The sequence below is a fragment of the Lathyrus oleraceus genome, chromosome 7 (genome assembly GCF_024323335.1).
Source record: "Lathyrus oleraceus cultivar Zhongwan6 chromosome 7, CAAS_Psat_ZW6_1.0, whole genome shotgun sequence".
Classification (NCBI taxonomy): Eukaryota; Viridiplantae; Streptophyta; class Magnoliopsida; order Fabales; family Fabaceae; genus Lathyrus; species Lathyrus oleraceus.
The window spans coordinates 158,181,386-158,201,003 of NC_066585.1; positions in this window are offsets into that span (position 1 = coordinate 158,181,386).

Consider the following 19,618-nt stretch of genomic DNA (forward strand, 5'->3'; position numbering starts at 1 on the left):
TTTGGGCATCATGATCAATAATCAAGAGTCCATACAACTTGGGACATCATTTGAAGTCAAGGTCTCAAGGAATTAGGGTTTGGAAGTCATCAGTCAATGCACAGTCAGGCAGAAACCCTAAAAGTCAACTGTTGGTCAACTGTCCATTTAATCAGTGATTTGATGATTGGAATTGGTTTGTGAGAGCTCATTCATGGCCAAATAGTCTTCATATATCATGTCAAACACCATCATGGAAGAATTTGAAGCCAGATCAGAAATTTCTAAAAATGGAAACTGGACCTGTAACTGAAACTTACCAAAAATGGAAAGTCTTGATCCTCAAACTTACATCATGATACAAGCTTCAAATGAATTTTTGCCCAACATGAAAGTTGAAGATCTTGTTCTCCCATTTCCAAAAAGTCCAAGAACTCTCAATTCCCATGTGTGGTTGGCAAGTTATGATCGAATCGATTTCAGAAAATCTTGAACTTCAAAGGGCCATATCTCTCAAACCGTTTGGCCAAATTTGGTGGGGTTTTTTCCTACAAGTCACATTTGATCCCCTCTTTCCAAAAATATAAATTTCATGAGCCAAAACTTCACCAATCAAAATGGCATTTTTTGACTTTTCTCATTTAAATGCAAGTTTGACCAATGTTTAACTTTTTGATATAAACATTTTTCTAACATTTGGCCAATTGGAGTAGCTCAGAAATATCATTTAGAATGTGTTTGCAAGCTCATTTTATGCAGTACATGTATCCATGCTTAGCTTGCTTGAAATTTGGCAAAAGGACATTTTCACCCATGCTTGTCCATACTATCCACCATGCCATGCTTTGTACCAAAAACAGAAGATTAAGACATCATTTTCTGTCAATTGAGGACATTAGAAGCTGCATCAAGCCAACAGAAAATCATTAATGCTAAAAAGCTTCACTTTGGCCAATCTTCAAAATCTCCAAAAATCCTCAAAAGGACCAAAAGCCTTGCCATGCTTGGTACTTCTAACAGCAGGATTTATGCATTATGAACACAATTTGCAGCCAAAAAACCAGCAAAACAAAGGCCATTCACTACTTGCTTGAAATTGGGAAAAAGTACTTTGCAACCATTCCACTCCATACTTCCATGCCATGCCTTGTACTGTCCAACAGCAGACTTAAGCACCATTTTCTGTCATATTGCAAACACTAGAAGGGGCCATAAAACATTGCAACACAAAAAAATCACTCATTCTAAAAAACTGCACTTTTCACATTTTTACAAAATCTGTCCAAAACTTCAAAAGACAAAAGCCTTGCCTTGCTTGATAACAATACTTCCTCACCATTTTTTTTCTGTCATAAAAAAACCAGTAGGAGCCACCATCCAACAGCAGAAAACCATTGTTCTCTCATTTCTCAAAAGCTTCATTTTGGCCATTTTTCAAAAGCAGTCCAAAAACTTCCAAAGAACTGAGCCTGGCCTTGCTTGATACAATATCTATTCATCATTTTGGACCTATTTCAATCACCATTTCTGAACTGTAAAGCCTCACAACACCGCTGCTACAAGAGACATCAGCCATGGCAGCATGCGTGTTCTTCCATTTCAAGCATCAGTGAGCAAAGTACTTCAAGCATCTATCATTTCAAAGCTTAAGGTTCATCTGTTCGTGCTTAAACCACTCATTCTAAAAAACTGCACTTTTCACATTTTTACAAAATCTGTCCAAAACTTCAAAAGACAAAAGCCTTGCCTTGCTTGATAACAATACTTCCTCACCATTTTTTTTCTGTCATAAAAAAACCAGTAGGAGCCACCATCCAACAGCAGAAAACCATTGTTCTCTCATTTCTCAAAAGCTTCATTTTGGCCATTTTTCAAAAGCAGTCCAAAAACTTCCAAAGAACTGAGCCTGGCCTTGCTTGATACAATATCTATTCATCATTTTGGACCTATTTCAATCACCATTTCTGAACTGTAAAGCCTCACAACACCGCTGCTACAAGAGACATCAGCCATGGCAGCATGCGTGTTCTTCCATTTCAAGCATCAGTGAGCAAAGTACTTCAAGCATCTATCATTTCAAAGCTTAAGGTTCATCTGTTCGTGCTTAAACCACCAAATAACAACTGTTTCACTTCTTGCTTCAAAAACAAGTAAGGATTCGAACATCTCATTTCTTGAAATAATGATAGGCTTTGTGTAGAGCTTGCCTTGCTGGTTACTCTGCTCTTTGAATCATGATGATTGGTTGAATATTTAGAGAGATATGGTGAAATGAACTTTGATGTCTAAACTTGTTCTTGCTTATTATTTTTTGTTTAGCATGGTTTAATGGTTATTGATGTTGGATTATGGATGTGCATGTTTAGATGAACATTTTGGTGTTTTTGTTTTTGGAAAAAAAAAAAATTTTACTGTAAGAGTATTTTTCTGCAACATGGTGCTGAGACTGCTTTCATTTGCCACGTACATCCGCCTTGCCTTGTTTACAAATAAATGCCAAAAGGCCTGGGGCGAGGGGGATTCGAACCCCAGACCTTTGGGTCAAAGCTTCAAGTACCAAGTGTTTTACCACTGGGGCGCAATGCCAATTCATTTATTAAACGCCTTCTATAAACTATATATTAAAAAGGAGCGCTGACCTCCCCATTTAAATGAAACACTGAGTTTCAACACTCAGCAAGGGGCGTTTTGGTCTTTTGGCATTTCATTACATATTTATTCCAATTAAAATCAATTCATCTCAATGTTTATTTCACTTTGTGACACCAACTTACAAAAATCATAACTTGCTCATTTTTAATCCAATTTGAATGGGATTTTTTGTGTTGTGTTCATCATGATCTCTACGTTTTTATCATTATTTTTCCAGAATTTTTGGATGAGTGGTTTTTAAATGGTGCTAGGGTTTGTGACATGTGACCAAGTTTTGTACACTTTGCCAAATCAATTGTGAAATGATGAGAATGTATCCAATGGCTCCCAAATTTTTTGTGCTCAAACTAGACACATTCATGGTGATTTTGGTGTAAAGTTTGTGAATTTATAATTTGTGGTTTGTAAGTTATGATTTTTTGAATTAGGGTGTGACAATTTGTGTCACACCATTGATGTCTAACTTCATGATTTTCATTACCATGCTTCTTGACCTCCAATTGATCTGATTTTTTGCATGAACCTACTCTTGTATGTCTAGTTTACATGTGAATTTTCTTGGATTTATTTATGGCATTTCCTAATTGTTTGAGATTTTCTCCCCTGCCTAGTCAAATGTTGACTTTGTATGACACATGTTCCCATTTCATTTGTGAAATTCTCATACTTTATTGGATGGACATGAAATTTTACATGAGATAACTAGACATCCTCATCTTTGCCATGGTTTTAGTCCCATTCATTTATCATACACCATCTCTGATTTATGATTTTTCTAAGTTGATGCATGTTTGGTTGACTTCCTTAAGCATGTTCAAAATTGCTTTGACTTTCTGATTTTCATTGACTGCCTTCCACTTGTCCAAATGAGATGAAATTTGACATGCTTACCATGCTGTGGGTTGTGATTGATCATGATTTATTTGATGATTTTTGGAAATGTTTGAGATTGCTTTTGATGCAAGTCTTGCTGTTGACTTCTATGAGCTTCTAAATGCCCTGTTTTGACCTAATTTGTTCATGAAATGATGATGATGATTGATATGGATGTGAGCCCAATTGGTTTTGTTTCCTAATTGTTTGAACATGATTTTGGATACTTACCCCTTGCTGTTTGGACTTTCTCATTCACTTTTGACCCTAGGCTTGTCCTAGTGGTCCTGTTACTCACCTTTGAGTTTATGTTTTCAGGTTGACCATCAAATGGCCATTGAGACCAATTCCTTTGATTGAGCTTGTTTAAATACCATGACTAACTTGTTTGTTTTGTAGGTGGCTTGGCTCACATGCCTTAAGCCTTGTGCCTTGCACATCCATGTGCCTCTAATTGACTGTTGGCGTCTGTTTCTGTTTATGTTGTTTGAAGTTGCATACTAACATCTGCTTGACTGTTTCAGGTGCTTTAGTTGCTTTTAGTTCCTTGTGAACTTTTTGCTTTGCTTTGCTTGTATAAGCAATTTGCATTGAGGTATGTCTCTTTTACTTCATGTAGTCTGGAAGACCTGGCCTGTTACTTGGCCAGGCAACTGTCTGAAGTCCTCCTTAAGAGGCAATGTTTGTGACTGTTTACTTTTGTCCTTGCATAGAGTCAAAGTCCTCCTAAGTGAAGAGGCAATTGGTGGAAGGTAGGGATATGCAATCTATCCCCCACTATTCAGTGTGTCATCTGCTTTGCTCACACCACTGTGTTGATGCATTGCAGATACAAGCCCAAGATCTTGTACAATTGTACAGTTGAGTCAGTTTTAAATGTGTAGAAGGGTTCCCACTTTCTGAACCCACACATTCTTGTCTTGAGCTCTCCCAGGCCAGAGATAAGAGTTGTGAAGTCTTATCTTCACTCACCTTTCATCTGCTTCACCTTGGCTCTCAATGTCAAGGTTAAGAGCAACATCCACCCAGTTCCAAAGGTTTGTTTGTTGAGGTTGATATGACCCCTTGACTAAAACCTAACCCTTGTTTGAGCCACTTGCTTGTGTATAGTGTGTGCTATCTGTGCTTGTAGGATTGTTTGACTTGCTTCCTGTGCAAATTAGGATTGTTTGACTTGCTTCCTGTGCAAGTTAGGATTGTTTGACTTGCTTCCTGTGCAAGTTAGGATTAGTTTAGACTTGCTTCCTGTGCAAGTTAGGTTTTGCTTGGCTTGCTTCCTGTGCAAGTTAAGTGTGTGTGTGGCTTGCTTCCTGTGTGAGCCATGCTTAGGATAGGTTGGCCCTTGTGCCATTTAGCTAGAAACCATAACTTAGGGTTGATTTTGCATGATAACATCTAGGCTCGAGTCGTAGTCTCCCTAGTTGTGTCTCCCTCTGTTATCTGGTTAGGCTAGATCCTTTGTCCCTGCGTAGGGGAACTACATCGCCCTGATCTTCATACCAGATGAAGTATGTAGGCAGGAGATTGAGCTGATCTCTCCGGGCGCCCTTTTTCTTTGTTGTGTGGATTGTCTGACAATTGCTAGGCTCGAGTGCCTGACTCCTTAGCAATTTGTTGCCTGTTTGTTTAAGTGTGTGCTTGACAGTTATAGGCTCGAGTCCCCGACTCCCTGTCAACTTGTTGTGTTGTTGTGTGCTTGGAAGCTGATGTAAGTCCATCGAGTGGCATTTGGGTTCCAGTGTGCGTGTGTTTGATTCGGATGCTGATGTAAGTCCAGCAATTGGCATTCAGGCTCCATGTTTGCCTTCTTGTGTGTGTTTAGGTTCGGATGCTGACATAAGTCCAGTGATTGGCAGTCGGGCTCCACGTTTGCCTTTGTCTGTGTTTGTTTGTGTGCGTGTCAGCCGAGCTACGAATGCTCTGATTCTTCTCTCGTCCGAGAAGATACGTATGCATAGGATGCGATATCCTAGCGAGCATGTGTCGTTTCCCCAGTCCGAACTACTTCGACTCTGATGTCTATGCCTGATAGACTAAGTAGGCCCAGGATACGGTATCCTGCCGAGTCAGTTTCAGTCTGTTTTCTTGTGTCTCTTTCAGCCAGTGTGTGTGTGTGAGCAGTGTTTTAGCAACCATTTTCCTTCCTGTTGTGCGTGGATCCCGTCGAGTACGACGGATGCGTAGGGGTGCTAATACCTTCCCTTCGCATAACCGACTCCCGAACCCATTCTCTTTGGTCGCGAGACCATGTTCTTTCCTAGGTTTACTCTGAGCGTTTCCTTTCCCTCTTTTGGGATAAATAACGCACGGTGGCGGCTCTGTTGTGTCTTGATTCCCGCCGGTTTTTCGCTAAATGCGACAGCTGGCGACTCTGCTGGGGACATAGAAAAGTTGACCTCTGCTGGTCCATCTTCCCTGAGCGAGTCTCTCCTAGCGCTCTCTAGGATTAGGGTTTTGGTTGCTTTGTGCTGTTTTTTTTTTATTGCAGTCATTGTATATATGTGCATTTATTGCTTGCATTTATTATTTGCATTAATGTTTGCATTTCATTCATATTCATCTGCTGTGCTGTCTGTGTTTCTCTGTTTGGGGGTGGGAGTTACTTGAGGTAAAAGGCCCAATACCCAGGCCATGAGTGAAATCTAGGAAACCTAGGAATAGAGTGATTCATGGGAAGCGGGTGGTATGGCGCCACTTAGCGGAACATTGATATCACGAGCAGTTCAGACCCTGGTGGGATATTGTCGTTACATACTTCAGGTGTGTATATGATGGTATTCTGCGAAAGGTTATTTATGCTGCGTTTCTCTTCGACTTTACCCTGGCCTAGATAACACCCGTGAGTGGGGAGGGTTTGATCATTACAGGTACAGTTGCTGATTGGTTGGTGATGTGTTGGTGACTCTTGGTACTGATGGTGACTGTGAATTATGGGGCATTTATTTCTGGGACGCCAGAGTTCTGTCCGTGGTTTATCAGCGGGTTCCGTTTATTTCGGATCCCCGGGCTGAGTTGAGAGTACTTGTTCAGAGGATCCGTTTGTCACCCGTTCAGTAATTGTTCCTGTGAAGATGGTGATGTAATCTCCGGTTCCGTTTATTTCGGAACCCCCCAAGTTGGATTTATGGCGACTTGATCCCACAGATATGACTGGTTCAGAAAAGCAGAGGGTCTACAGTTGACTTGGTGGCACAAGGGCCTGCATGCATGCATTTGCATCATATCATCTCGCATTCATCTGCATTCAACTCATGTCTGTCCGTACTCAGGGCCCGTTATTTTTAAATTAAAAACCCCGGTTGAGAGACATCTAGATGTCAAAATGTTGTTGATTAAATTTTATCTGTCTCAATGAAACCAGAAAAAAAAAAGGACTGAATATTCCTAGTACGGACAAACATTGCATGTGTGAGTCATACTAACCCGTTTGCTGTTTTGTAGGTTTCAGTATTCAACCGGTGCGCATAGCTTGTCTGTTCAGATAACCTGCTGGGGGTCAACAAATTCAAGCCGATGGATCTTCCCAACGCCGACATCCTTGAACTGAAAGAAATGATGAGGGAGTTGTTCAGTGTTATGCAAGGACTTGCCTTGGGACAGAAAGCCATGTCTGAGAGATTGGAAAGAATTGAGAAATGGCTGATAGTGGAGAAAGTTCAGGAGAAGGCTCCGTCCTCCGAAGTGAACAAACCTTCTGGTACTGTAGCAAGGAAACCCTCCGACAGTGGTCCGTCCAAGAAGAAGTTTGAGCCAGTTGGTGTGCCTGCAAAGAAAGAACGTAGTAAAGATCGTTATCATCCTTATGCTGCCACTGTAACCACTCCTGCCAACAATCCGCCTGCTCAACAGCAACAACTGCCACTTCAACAGAAGACACCGAGAGCTGAAAGCCAGGTGAAGAAGAAGAAAGAGGATCGTCAGTTTGAGGAACCACCCGTGACTTACGCCCATCTATTCCAAAGGTTGATGGATCTTGCTTTAGTACGACCAAGGATTTTGATTCCCATAGAACGGCAGAAGAGGCCACCAAACTATGATGAGGATGCCAAGTGCGAGTTTCACTCTGGGGCACCCGGACACAACATTGAGGGCTGTAGAGCTTTTAAGCATGTCGTCCAGGACATGGTGGACTCCGAGACCATTAACTTGGCCCAGATTATGAAGGGGGATGTCAACCCTGCGCCCAGAAGGGGTCCTGTAAAAGTCAAGATGGTGAAGAAGGTCAAGAAAGGAATAGAAGTGACTGAGGAGGATCAGCTAAAGGTTCCAATGGCTGTGGTCCCAAAACCTCTGGAACAGGATGGAGTTTTCCCTGTTAGTGATAATTCTTGTGCGATCGTCACCATAGAGGGAAGGGTGTTGATGAAAGACACGACCCAGAAGATGAAGGAAGTAGAGATGGATGATGTGAGGTGTGGAGCACCCCGTCTGGCAGTTGAAACCGTCCAGGTAGAGAAGGCCCTTGTTGCTGAGAAAGAGAAGAAGTTGTCCATTTCTTCTTATAAACAAGCTCTGGAGGTGGTGAAGAACAAAGAAGCCCAAGGCTGGGGGAGAATCATTGACGTCGTGGTAAAAGCAGACATGTTTGGGGTCGGTTATCAGCCGGGTCAAGAGTCGTCTAGACCAAATAGAGGATGTCGCCCACCATACACCTTCGTCAGTGCAGGGATGTTGGATCCTGGTCATGCCCGTTCAGTGGGTGAAGATGTTGACAGCGACCGCGAACTCGAGTTGTGGATAAAGTCGTGCGTACCAGGAAACTGGAAGGCCTCCAAAAGCATCACTGTCACTCATCCAGGAGTGTAGTATTTCTGTGTTTTAATCTTGTTTGCATGAAAGCCGTACGTTTTGCCCGAAGCGTACTGGTCCATTGTAAGGGCCACCTCATGTGTTTCATTTTGCAACATTTTGCATCAGTAATAAATGGATGTTTTTTGTAATTAAAGGCGGCGTTCCCTGTTTTTCACTTTTTGCAGTTTTAAAAAATAAAATAAAATGGCAATGTTTTCATTCTCTTTCCTTTCGATTCATTTGGTTCCGACCTTAAAAGTGATTCTCTCGAGCTCATCGATAACAATTTGGTTACACCTCTATATGACTTCGACAAATCCAAGCTATCACGCCGAAGAAGAAGGCGCAGAAGATCGTGATCAGCTGGAATTAGCCAGGTTGTTGAAACAAGAGGAGAAGGTGATTCAACCGCACGAGGAGTGATTCAAGATTGTTACTCCAAGCTCCGCCGAGGTTAGAAAGCAAAAGCTGAGGCCGACAAAGGATGAGAAAGAGAGAAGGTGAATAGACTATCAAGATGTGAACAGAGCTAGTCTGAAGGATGAATTCCCGGTACTTCACGATGAGGTATTGGTTGATTATATGGCTCAGGTCTCAGTGTTTATCTTCATGGATGACTTCTTGGTCCAGACCAGATTGAATTGTTGCCAGATGATATGAAGTAAACCAGGTCCATCACACAAGGGGCACCTTCTTGTTCTAAGTTGATGTCGTTTCGTCACATGAGGCCGGTGCCACGTATCAGAGGTCTATGATGACTTTGTTTCGTGATATGATTCATCGTGAAAGCAAATACCATGTTGATGACATGATGGCAAAGTCCCAAGCAGAACAGGGGCATCCGGTAGACTTGGGGCAAGTTGTTTGACCGTTTGAGATAACTCATACTGTTGAGTCTGAATCAGTGCACTTATGGAGTGTTGTCCATCAAGCTACCGAGGCTTGTTGTGAGCGAATCAGAGGAATCGAGGTCGATCCTGCTAAAAAAAAAAAAAAAAAAAAAAAGGGGTAAGTTGTAGGAACCTCTGATTCCGATACCTCAGTGAAAGAAATAACTGTTAATCCGGTACTTGATAACCCTCGAGGGGTCTACGAGGTGCGTATTGAGTCAGCATGACTAGTCTTGTCGAAAAGAGTATGCAATTTACCTAAGCAAAAAGTTTATCGACTGTGAAACAATACACTCACTGTTCGAAAAAACTTGATGTACTTCGGCATAGGCTGCTCGCCGACTGAGACAGTGTATGCTGATTCATACCACTTTGGGGATGTCCAAAATGGATCTGATCAGATATGTGTTTGAGAAGCTAGTAGCAACCCATGGAAAGGTTATCAACCAAGGAAGTTTGAGGTCCCTGATGAGGACATCTCGAGGTACTCAAATCGAAAGATTGAGAGTGACTGATCCCGGAGGAAGGGTCTGACCCCGAATCCGAACGGATTCCGATGTCTGAGGGGGAAAGAGATGAGGTGAATAAGTTAGTGCTTCCCGGATCCCAGTTGGTTGCACCAACAATGGTGGCTGAACATAAAGTCTGTATCCTGGATATTGAACCTAGGGATGTGCATCTACCTGGGACAGTGTCTTCCTCACGGATGTATGAGAAACCAGAGAAGGCTAAATGGATAAGGACTCGGTATGGTACGTTTGGCCCGACTGAGGAAGAGGGTTGACAGTTACCTGGCATGGGGCGGTTGTACCCAGTGAACGAAGCATGTTGTTAACCAAGAAGTGTGACCTCGCGTGTACCACATGGAAGAGTTGGTTGAAAAAGATCCTTCCTCCTCAAGACGATTGTGGGGCAAACGGATGAGCAATTATGAATGTCCATTTGTGGTCAAAGAGGGTCCCATCTGACAGAACCTTGTTGTTTATGACCACGGATGACGACGATTTTCCATCCACTGTGAGTGCGGACGCAGTTAGAAAATACTTCGTAAAAGGGACCCGCTGGACAAAAAAAGAATAAAGAGTCCAGGCAAAAATGGGCATCCCGGCGAACCAAGAAAAAAAGAGAAAGGTTCGGGCAAAAATTAGGGATATAAATAGAAAAAAACTGTACACCCGGCAAGTTGAAAACCCGCAAGGGCGACTTGGGCAAAAAAGGGTATCCCGGTGGACTGAAACCCGAAAGGGCGGTCCAGGCAAAAGAGGGAATAAAACGAACAACTGCGTCTAGCATGATCATTTGTGCTCATGATGACTTGGATAATCTCCGACAGAGACCGATCGGAAGCGTCTTGTTCAGAAGACAGAAGGTGCGGAAAGTCCTGAAGACATATGAGGTGTAACTAAGTTGGAACCCGATGAGATCACGGTTTCACGTTGCCATTAGGATAGATTTTTCCTTTTGTGTGCAATCACCTCTTTCCAGGGTTTGCTTCCTGTGTGTTGCTCGATTGTGAGCCATCTTTTATTCCAGTAAAATAAAGCGTGTGTTCAGTCAAATAATTTTGTTTTGTTGTCATTACCGTTTTGATTACGAAAACATCCGTTTATTTTGATAAGAATATTTGCATTTTGAAACATAGAGGTCTCTTCCAATGCATGCTTGTATGATTGAAATCTGGAAATCTTACCTGGAAGTCTGAGTGACCTAAGTGTTGAAATATCAGAACACCTGGGGCATACCTGGGGCACGTTTTTATCTGACGATCTCTTGTGCAGAGCCTGATTAGGGGCAACGGATAGTTGAGCGGTGAAAAGACGGTGAAGGATTACGACCACGGTCCTGGAAAATTAATCAAGAAGACTCTTCAAAGTCTGATGATTGGAAAGTTTGTATGAATACCAGGAGTTCGATCCCCGTGGAGTACGGACGAGATTTGGAATACAAGATGATGGAGCAGAAAAGTCCAGAAGAGTCTGAGAGTTCTTAAAGGTGGAAAGTCAACACTATGGGTGGATGATGGATACCAGTGTTCGACGAGTCGACCGACATCCGTGTCAAACAAGCTGTATCTCCCCAGAGGATTAAGAGTGTGATCTCCCTGGCAGATTCGAGATCGTTGTCTCCTCAGCAAGCCTGAAGGTTATCACGTCCCCAGCCCAAGTCAGTATTGAAGCTATCAGAGTTATTTCCCCTGCAGAGATACCTGTGGGCAGTACCTTCTTTCCCCAACAGATCTAAGGATTGCTTCTCCCCAGCAGGCCTGTGTTTGCAGATTTCCCCAGTTGAGAATCCCCGCTGAGCGCCTGGCAGTTATTTTCCCCGGGAGCACCCCAGTGGAGTTTATCAGTAGACTGTTGGTGTGTTCCCCAACAATTGGGTTTGCGATGCTGTCATCTCCAGTATGGCCGTGAGTGCTTATCCCCAGCAGGTTTGTGGGAATTCATCTCCAGTACGATATGACGTGTCATCATCCTCAGCAGAGTTGTTACTCTCACCACTATGGTTTTTCTCTCCAGCAGAATGGTGTGGTTTTTCCTCAGCAAGTTCCCCGAGTGGAGCGGGTCTTATGAAATGCATCTCCAGCAGTGATTCTCCTACATATGGATTGGTTGGGTCGTCCCTAGTGGAGTAGTACTTATTTCTCCAGCAGAGTTCATCCTACCAGTGGATTGGACGGGTTTCTGTAGTAGACTGATATCTGTATCCCCGGCGGAGTTACGACTGTTTTCCAAGACTGAAGCTGTCTTCCCAGCAGAGGTTGTGTTGATTGGTTTTTCCCCAGCAAGGTTTGTCTTTCCCCGGCAGAATGGAAGTTGACATGGTTATAGGATCCCCAGCACAACTCCTGGAGTTCCCCGGTGTTGTCTCTAAAGGAGACGTGTGTTTATGCATTCATCATTTAGATAAGCATGGCATATCGCATCATTAGTGCATAGCATTTCCATCATCATGGGGAATTGTGTAAAGCAAAAAAAACTCATGCATCAACATAGCAAGCATATCCATTAGCCCTAGGCCGTGGCAACCAGCCAAGGTTGGTTTGTTGGAAAGAGTTTAGCATCGCGCCATCGGATCGGCTTCAGGATTGGGTTCATCAACATGGTTGAGAGGTTGGTGTTTTCCTAACAAGTAATTCCTCAGTCGAGCGGGTATCCCCAGCAGTGTTACTCCCCAATTGTTAGCGTCTTGCCAGCTTGGGTCTTTTTCCTTAAGCAGATATGGGTGTGTCTGATCTCTCCATGTAGAGTCTACCCCTTAAGCAGAAAGTGTCAATCTTTTCCTGCCATTTCCCCACTGAGATACATCCTCGTGGATGACGGTTGCTTCCGTTCCCTCCCTAATGGGATGGGTTTTCCCTATTGAATTCTTTCCTCATTAGGATGAGTCTTGATTCAGTCTGCCTTTTTGGATCGATCCTAAATTGGCTTCTTGTTGACTATCTCTTGTGCTGCCCTGGGGCATAAATGAATAGTCGCTCACTAACCGGCACTCATTCATTTCATCCTCAGCAGAATTTGTTGACCTCTACCTACAACCCGGTAGTTGTAAGTCCTATCTTTGTGGTTTTCTACCTACTAGCTGGTAGTTGTAAAATCCCACTTTCATCCCCTTGTTGGAGTTAACCCTTTGTGCTCATCCTATCGATGACTGGCTACTTTTCCGTGGTTTTCTACCTACTAACCGGTAGATGTAATCCCCTCTTTGCAGTTATCAGTATCCGGTTTGTGATATTGATATTCTTTCCCCTCTGGATACTTGCCTTGATCAAGCAGTATTGTCCCCATTGGGTCTTCCCCTTCCTTTTGGATACTTGCTCCGAGTTAGCAGCTTTATCCCCTGTTGATTGGTCATCTTTTGCATACCTAGTCTGGTACCCAGATGCCTTTCTTTTCGGTCGATTATTCATTTAACAACCTACAACCCGGTTATGGATAATCTTCCATGCGAGTGTATTATCTACGTTTTGACGGCTATAGATAATATGTACTTATGATTTTCCGGTATTCAGACCGAAGGAGTTTTCGACGATCAGGTCGATGTACTCATGGCACAAGGCCAATTTTCCGGTATTCAGACCGAAGGAGTTTCTGACGATCAGGTCGATGTACTCATGGCACAAGGCCAATTTTCCGGTATTCAGACCGAAGGAGTTTCCGACGATCAGGTCGATGTACTCATGGCACAAGGCCAATTTTCCGGTATTCAGACCGAAGAAGTATTCTCCTCTCCGTTGGTGTCGATAAACGTCGAGTTTTTCCTAGTCATCCAATGATGTCTAGTTGTACCCCTCTCCATGCAGAGTTACCTCTCCGTTGGTGTCGATAAACGTCGAGTTTTTCCCGATCATCCGTTGATGATTTGGTTGTGTCCTCCTTCCCAAGTGAAGATTACTCCTCTCCGTTGGTGTCGATAAACGTCGAGTTTTTCCCGATCATCCGTTGATGATTTGGTTGTGTCCTCCTTCCCAAGTGAAGTATCCTCCTCTCCGTTGGTGTCGATAAACGTCGAGTTTTTCCCAATCATCCGTTGATGATTTGGTTGTGTTCACTCTCCCCAGTGAAGTATCCTCCTCTCCGTTGGTGTCGATAAACGTCGAGTTTTTCCTAGTCATCCGATGATGTCTAGTTGTACCTGTCCCCACGTGGATTTACCTCTCCGTTGGTCTTGGTAAACGTTGAGTTTTTCCCATTACGTCCGCTGACGTATGGTTGTATATCTCTTTCCATTCATCCAATGATGATTGGTTACCTCTCCGTTGGTCTTGGTAAACGTTGAGTTTTTCCCATTACGTCCGCTGACGTATGGTTGTATCCCTTCCATTCATTCAGTTAATGTCTGGTTACCTCTCCGTTGGTCTTGGTAAACGTCGAGTTTTTCCTAGTTGTCCGTTGGCATCTAGTTGTGATTTCTATTCCCATTCGTCATCGTTGTGATGTCTGGATGTGGTCGTACCCTTTTGAAAACAAAAATATATATACCCAGTAATAAATATTAAATCCCAGTGGACGTTTCCATTGGAGGATCCCTGTATTGTGCAAATTCTACGGTTCTTGGTATTCAATCCCTGTCTGCCCTGAAAGTCTGACAGCCGTTGCTCTCATCCATTCGGGTTCCCAGCTGATTGAATAGGGGCAGCTGTAGCACCTCAAATTTGCACCTATCATTGTACATACATTTTCATATTAGGTCATAGCATATCATGGTCCACTGCATAGCATTGCATTGTCCCATTTGCCTCAAGTGCAAGCCAATTCAGAAATTAGGTCAAACTGATCAGGAGATCAGTCAACCAAGCAAGCAAGCACAATTCTCAAGGAGCCAAGGCCTTGGGGTTGGTCCAACAAGTTCACATGACTTGGAGGTCCATTTGAAGTATTTTGGTCAAGGATTGAAGGCTCAGAGGTCATCAGTTCATACACAAACAGTCAAAAACCCTAGAAAGTCAACAGTCAGTCAAAGCAGTGGATGGTGGTCATTCTTGTGGAATTTGGGCATCATGATCAATAATCAAGAGTCCATACAACTTGGGACATCATTTGAAGTCAAGGTCTCAAGGAATTAGGGTTTGGAAGTCATCAGTCAATGCACAGTCAGGCAGAAACCCTAAAAGTCAACTGTTGGTCAACTGTCCATTTAATCAGTGATTTGATGATTGGAATTGGTTTGTGAGAGCTCATTCATGGCCAAATAGTCTTCATATATCATGTCAAACACCATCATGGAAGAATTTGAAGCCAGATCAGAAATTTCTAAAAATGGAAACTGGACCTGTAACTGAAACTTACCAAAAATGGAAAGTCTTGATCCTCAAACTTACATCATGATACAAGCTTCAAATGAATTTTTGCCCAACATGAAAGTTGAATATCTTGTTCTCCCATTTCCAAAAAGTCCAAGAACTCTCAATTCCCATGTGTGGTTGGCAAGTTATGATCGAATCGATTTCAGAAAATCTTGAACTTCAAAGGGCCATATCTCTCAAACCGTTTGGCCAAATTTGGTGGGGTTTTTTCCTACAAGTCACATTTGATCCCCTCTTTCCAAAAATATAAATTTCATGAGCCAAAACTTCACCAATCAAAATGGCATTTTTTGACTTTTCTCATTTAAATGCAAGTTTGACCAATGTTTAACTTTTTGATATAAACATTTTTCTAACATTTGGCCAATTGGAGTAGCTCAGAAATATCATTTAGAATGTGTTTGCAAGCTCATTTTATGCAGTACATGTATCCATGCTTAGCTTGCTTGAAATTTGGCAAAAGGACATTTTCACCCATGCTTGTCCATACTATCCACCATGCCATGCTTTGTACCAAAAACAGAAGATTAAGACATCATTTTCTGTCAATTGAGGACATTAGAAGCTGCATCAAGCCAACAGAAAATCATTAATGCTAAAAAGCTTCACTTTGGCCAATCTTCAAAATCTCCAAAAATCCTCAAAAGGACCAAAAGCCTTGCCATGCTTGGTACTTCTAACAGCAGGATTTATGCATTATGAACACAATTTGCAGCCAAAAAACCAGCAAAACAAAGGCCATTCACTACTTGCTTGAAATTGGGAAAAAGTACTTTGCAACCATTCCACTCCATACTTCCATGCCATGCCTTGTACTGTCCAACAGCAGACTTAAGCACCATTTTTTGTCATATTGCAAACACTAGAAGGGGCCATAAAACATTGCAACACAAAAAAATCACTCATTCTAAAAAACTGCACTTTTCACATTTTTACAAAATCTGTCCAAAACTTCAAAAGACAAAAGCCTTGCCTTGCTTGATAACAATACTTCCTCACCATTTTTTTTCTGTCATAAAAAAACCAGTAGGAGCCACCATCCAACAGCAGAAAACCATTGTTCTCTCATTTCTCAAAAGCTTCATTTTGGCCATTTTTCAAAAGCAGTCCAAAACTTCCAAAGAACTGAGCCTGGCCTTGCTTGATACAATATCTATTCATCATTTTGGACCTATTTCAATCACCATTTCTGAACTGTAAAGCCTCACAACACCGCTGCTACAAGAGACATCAGCCATGGCAGCATGCGTGTTCTTCCATTTCAAGCATCAGTGAGCAAAGTACTTCAAGCATCTATCATTTCAAAGCTTAAGGTTCATCTGTTCGTGCTTAAACCACCAAATAACAACTGTTTCACTTCTTGCTTCAAAAACAAGTAAGGATTCAAACATCTCATTTCTTGAAATAATGATAGGCTTTGTGTAGAGCTTGCCTTGCTGGTTACTCTGCTCTTTGAATCATGATGATTGGTTGAATATTTAGAGAGATATGGTGAAATGAACTTTGATGTCTAAACTTGTTCTTGCTTATTATTTTTTGTTTAGCATGGTTTAATGGTTATTGATGTTGGATTATGGATGTGCATGTTTAGATGAACATTTTGGTGTTTTTGTTTTTGAATTTGGAAAAAAAAAAAAAATTTACTGTAAGTATTTTTGAACATGTATATACTGGACATATTCTTTTTAAGATGAATACTGTAAGTATTTTTCTGCAACATGGTGCTGAGACTGCTTTCATTTGCCACGTACATCCGCCTTGCCTTGTTTACAAATAAATGCCAAAAGGCCTGGGGCGAGGGGGATTTGAACCCCAGACCTTTGGGTCAAAGCTTCAAGTACCAAGTGTTTTACCACTGGGGCGCAATGCCAATTCATTTATTAAACGCCTTCTATAAACTATATATTAAAAAGGAGCGCTGACCTCCCCATTTAAATGAAACGCTGAGTTTCAACACTCAGCAAGGGGCGTTTTGGTCTTTTGGCATTTCATTACATATTTATTCCAATTAAAATCAATTCATCTCAATGTTTATTTCACTTTGTGACACCAACTTACAAAAATCATAACTTGCTCATTTTTAATCCAATTTGAATGGGATTTTTTGTGTTGTGTTCATCATGATCTCTACGTTTTTATCATTATTTTTCCAGAATTTTTGGATGAGTGGTTTTTAAATGGTGCTAGGGTTTGTGACATGTGACCAAGTTTTGTACACTTTGCCAAATCAATTGTGAAATGATGAGAATGTATCCAATGGCTCCCAATTTTTTGTGCTCAAACTAGACACATTCATGGTGATTTTGGTGTAAAGTTTGTGAATTTATAATTTGTGGTTTGTAAGTTATGATTTTTTGAATTAGGGTGTGACAATTTGTGTCACACCATTGATGTCTAACTTCATGATTTTCATTACCATGCTTCTTGACCTCCAATTGATCTGATTTTTTGCATGAACCTACTCTTGTATGTCTAGTTTACATGTGAATTTTCTTGGATTTATTTATGGCATTTCCTAATTGTTTGAGATTTTCTCCCCTGCCTAGTCAAATGTTGACTTTGTATGACACATGTTCCCATTTCATTTGTGAAATTCTCATACTTTATTGGATGGACATGAAATTTTACATGAGATAACTAGACATCCTCATATTTGCCATGGTTTTAGTCCCATTCATTTATCATACACCATCTCTGATTTATGATTTTTCTAAGTTGATGCATGTTTGGTTGACTTCCTTAAGCATGTTCAAAATTGCTTTGACTTTCTGATTTTCATTGACTGCCTTCCACTTGTCCAAATGAGATGAAATTTGACATGCTTACCATGCTGTGGGTTGTGATTGATCATGATTTATTTGGTGATTTTTGGAAATGTTTGAGATTGCTTTTGATGCAAGTCTTGCTGTTGACTTCTATGAGCTTCTAAATGCCCTGTTTTGACCTAATTTGTTCATGAAATGATGATGATGATTGATATGGATGTGAGCCCAATTGGTTTTGTTTCCTAATTGTTTGAACATGATTTTGGATACTTACCCCTTGCTGTTTGGACTTTCTCATTCACTTTTGACCCTAGGCTTGTCCTAGTGGTCCTGTTACTCACCTTTGAGTTTATGTTTTCAGGTTGACCATCAAATGGCCATTGAGACCAATTCCTTTGATTGAGCTTGTTTAAATACCATGACTAACTTGTTTGTTTTGTAGGTGGCTTGGCTCACATGCCTTAAGCCTTGTGCCTTGCACATCCATGTGCCTCTAATTGACTGTTGGCGTCTGTTTCTATTTATGTTGTTTGAAGTTGCATACTAACATCTGCTTGACTGTTTCAGGTGCTTTAGTTGCTTTTAGTTCCTTGTGAACTTTTTGCTTTGCTTTGCTTGTATAAGCAATTTGCATTGAGGTATGTCTCTTTTACTTCATGTAGTCTGGAAGACCTGGCCTGTTACTTGGCCAGGCAACTGTCTGAAGTCCTCCTTAAGAGGCAATGTTTGTGACTGTTTACTTTTGTCCTTGCATAGAGTCAAAGTCCTCCTAAGTGAAGAGGCAATTGGTGGAAGGTAGGGATATGCAATCTATCCCCCACTATTCAGTGTGTCATCTGCTTTGCTCACACCACTGTGTTGATGCATTGCAGATACAAGCCCAAGATCTTGTACAATTGTACAGTTGAGTCAGTTTTAAATGTGTAGAAGGGTTCCCACTTTCTGAACCCACACATTCTTGTCTTGAGCTCTCCCAGGCCAGGGATAAGAGTTGTGAAGTCTTATCTTCACTCACCTTTCATCTGCTTCACCTTGGCTCTCAATGTCAAGGTTAAGAGCAACATCCACCCAGTTCCAAAGGTTTGTTTGTTGAGGTTGATATGACCCCTTGACTAAAACCTAACCCTTGTTTGAGCCACTTGCTTGTGTATAGTGTGTGCTATCTGTGCTTGTAGGATTGTTTGACTTGCTTCCTGTGCAAATTAGGATTGTTTGACTTGCTTCCTGTGCAAGTTAGGATTGTTTGACTTGCTTCCTGTGCAAGTTAGGATTAGTTTAGACTTGCTTCCTGTGCAAGTTAGGTTTTGCTTGGCTTGCTTCCTGTGCAAGTTAAGTGTGTGTGTGGCTTGCTTCCTGTGTGAGCCATGCTTAGGATAGGTTGGCCCTTGTGCCATTTAGCTAGAAACCATAACTTAGGGTTGATTTTGCATGATAACATCTAGGCTCGAGTCGTAGTCTCCCTAGTTGTGTCTCCCTCTGTTATCTGGTTAGGCTAGATCCTTTGTCCCTGCGTAGGGGAACTACATCGCCCTGATCTTCATACCAGATGAAGTATGTAGGCAGGAGATTGAGCTGATCTCTCCGGGCGCCCTTTTTCTTTGTTGTGTGGATTGTCTGACAATTGCTAGGCTCGAGTGCCTGACTCCTTAGCAATTTGTTGCCTGTTTGTTTAAGTGTGTGCTTGACAGTTATAGGCTCGAGTCCCCGACTCCCTGTCAACTTGTTGTGTTGTTGTGTGCTTGGAAGCTGATGTAAGTCCATCGAGTGGCATTTGGGTTCCAGTGTGCGTGTGTTTGATTCGGATGCTGATGTAAGTCCAGCAATTGGCATTCAGGCTCCATGTTTGCCTTCTTGTGTGTGTT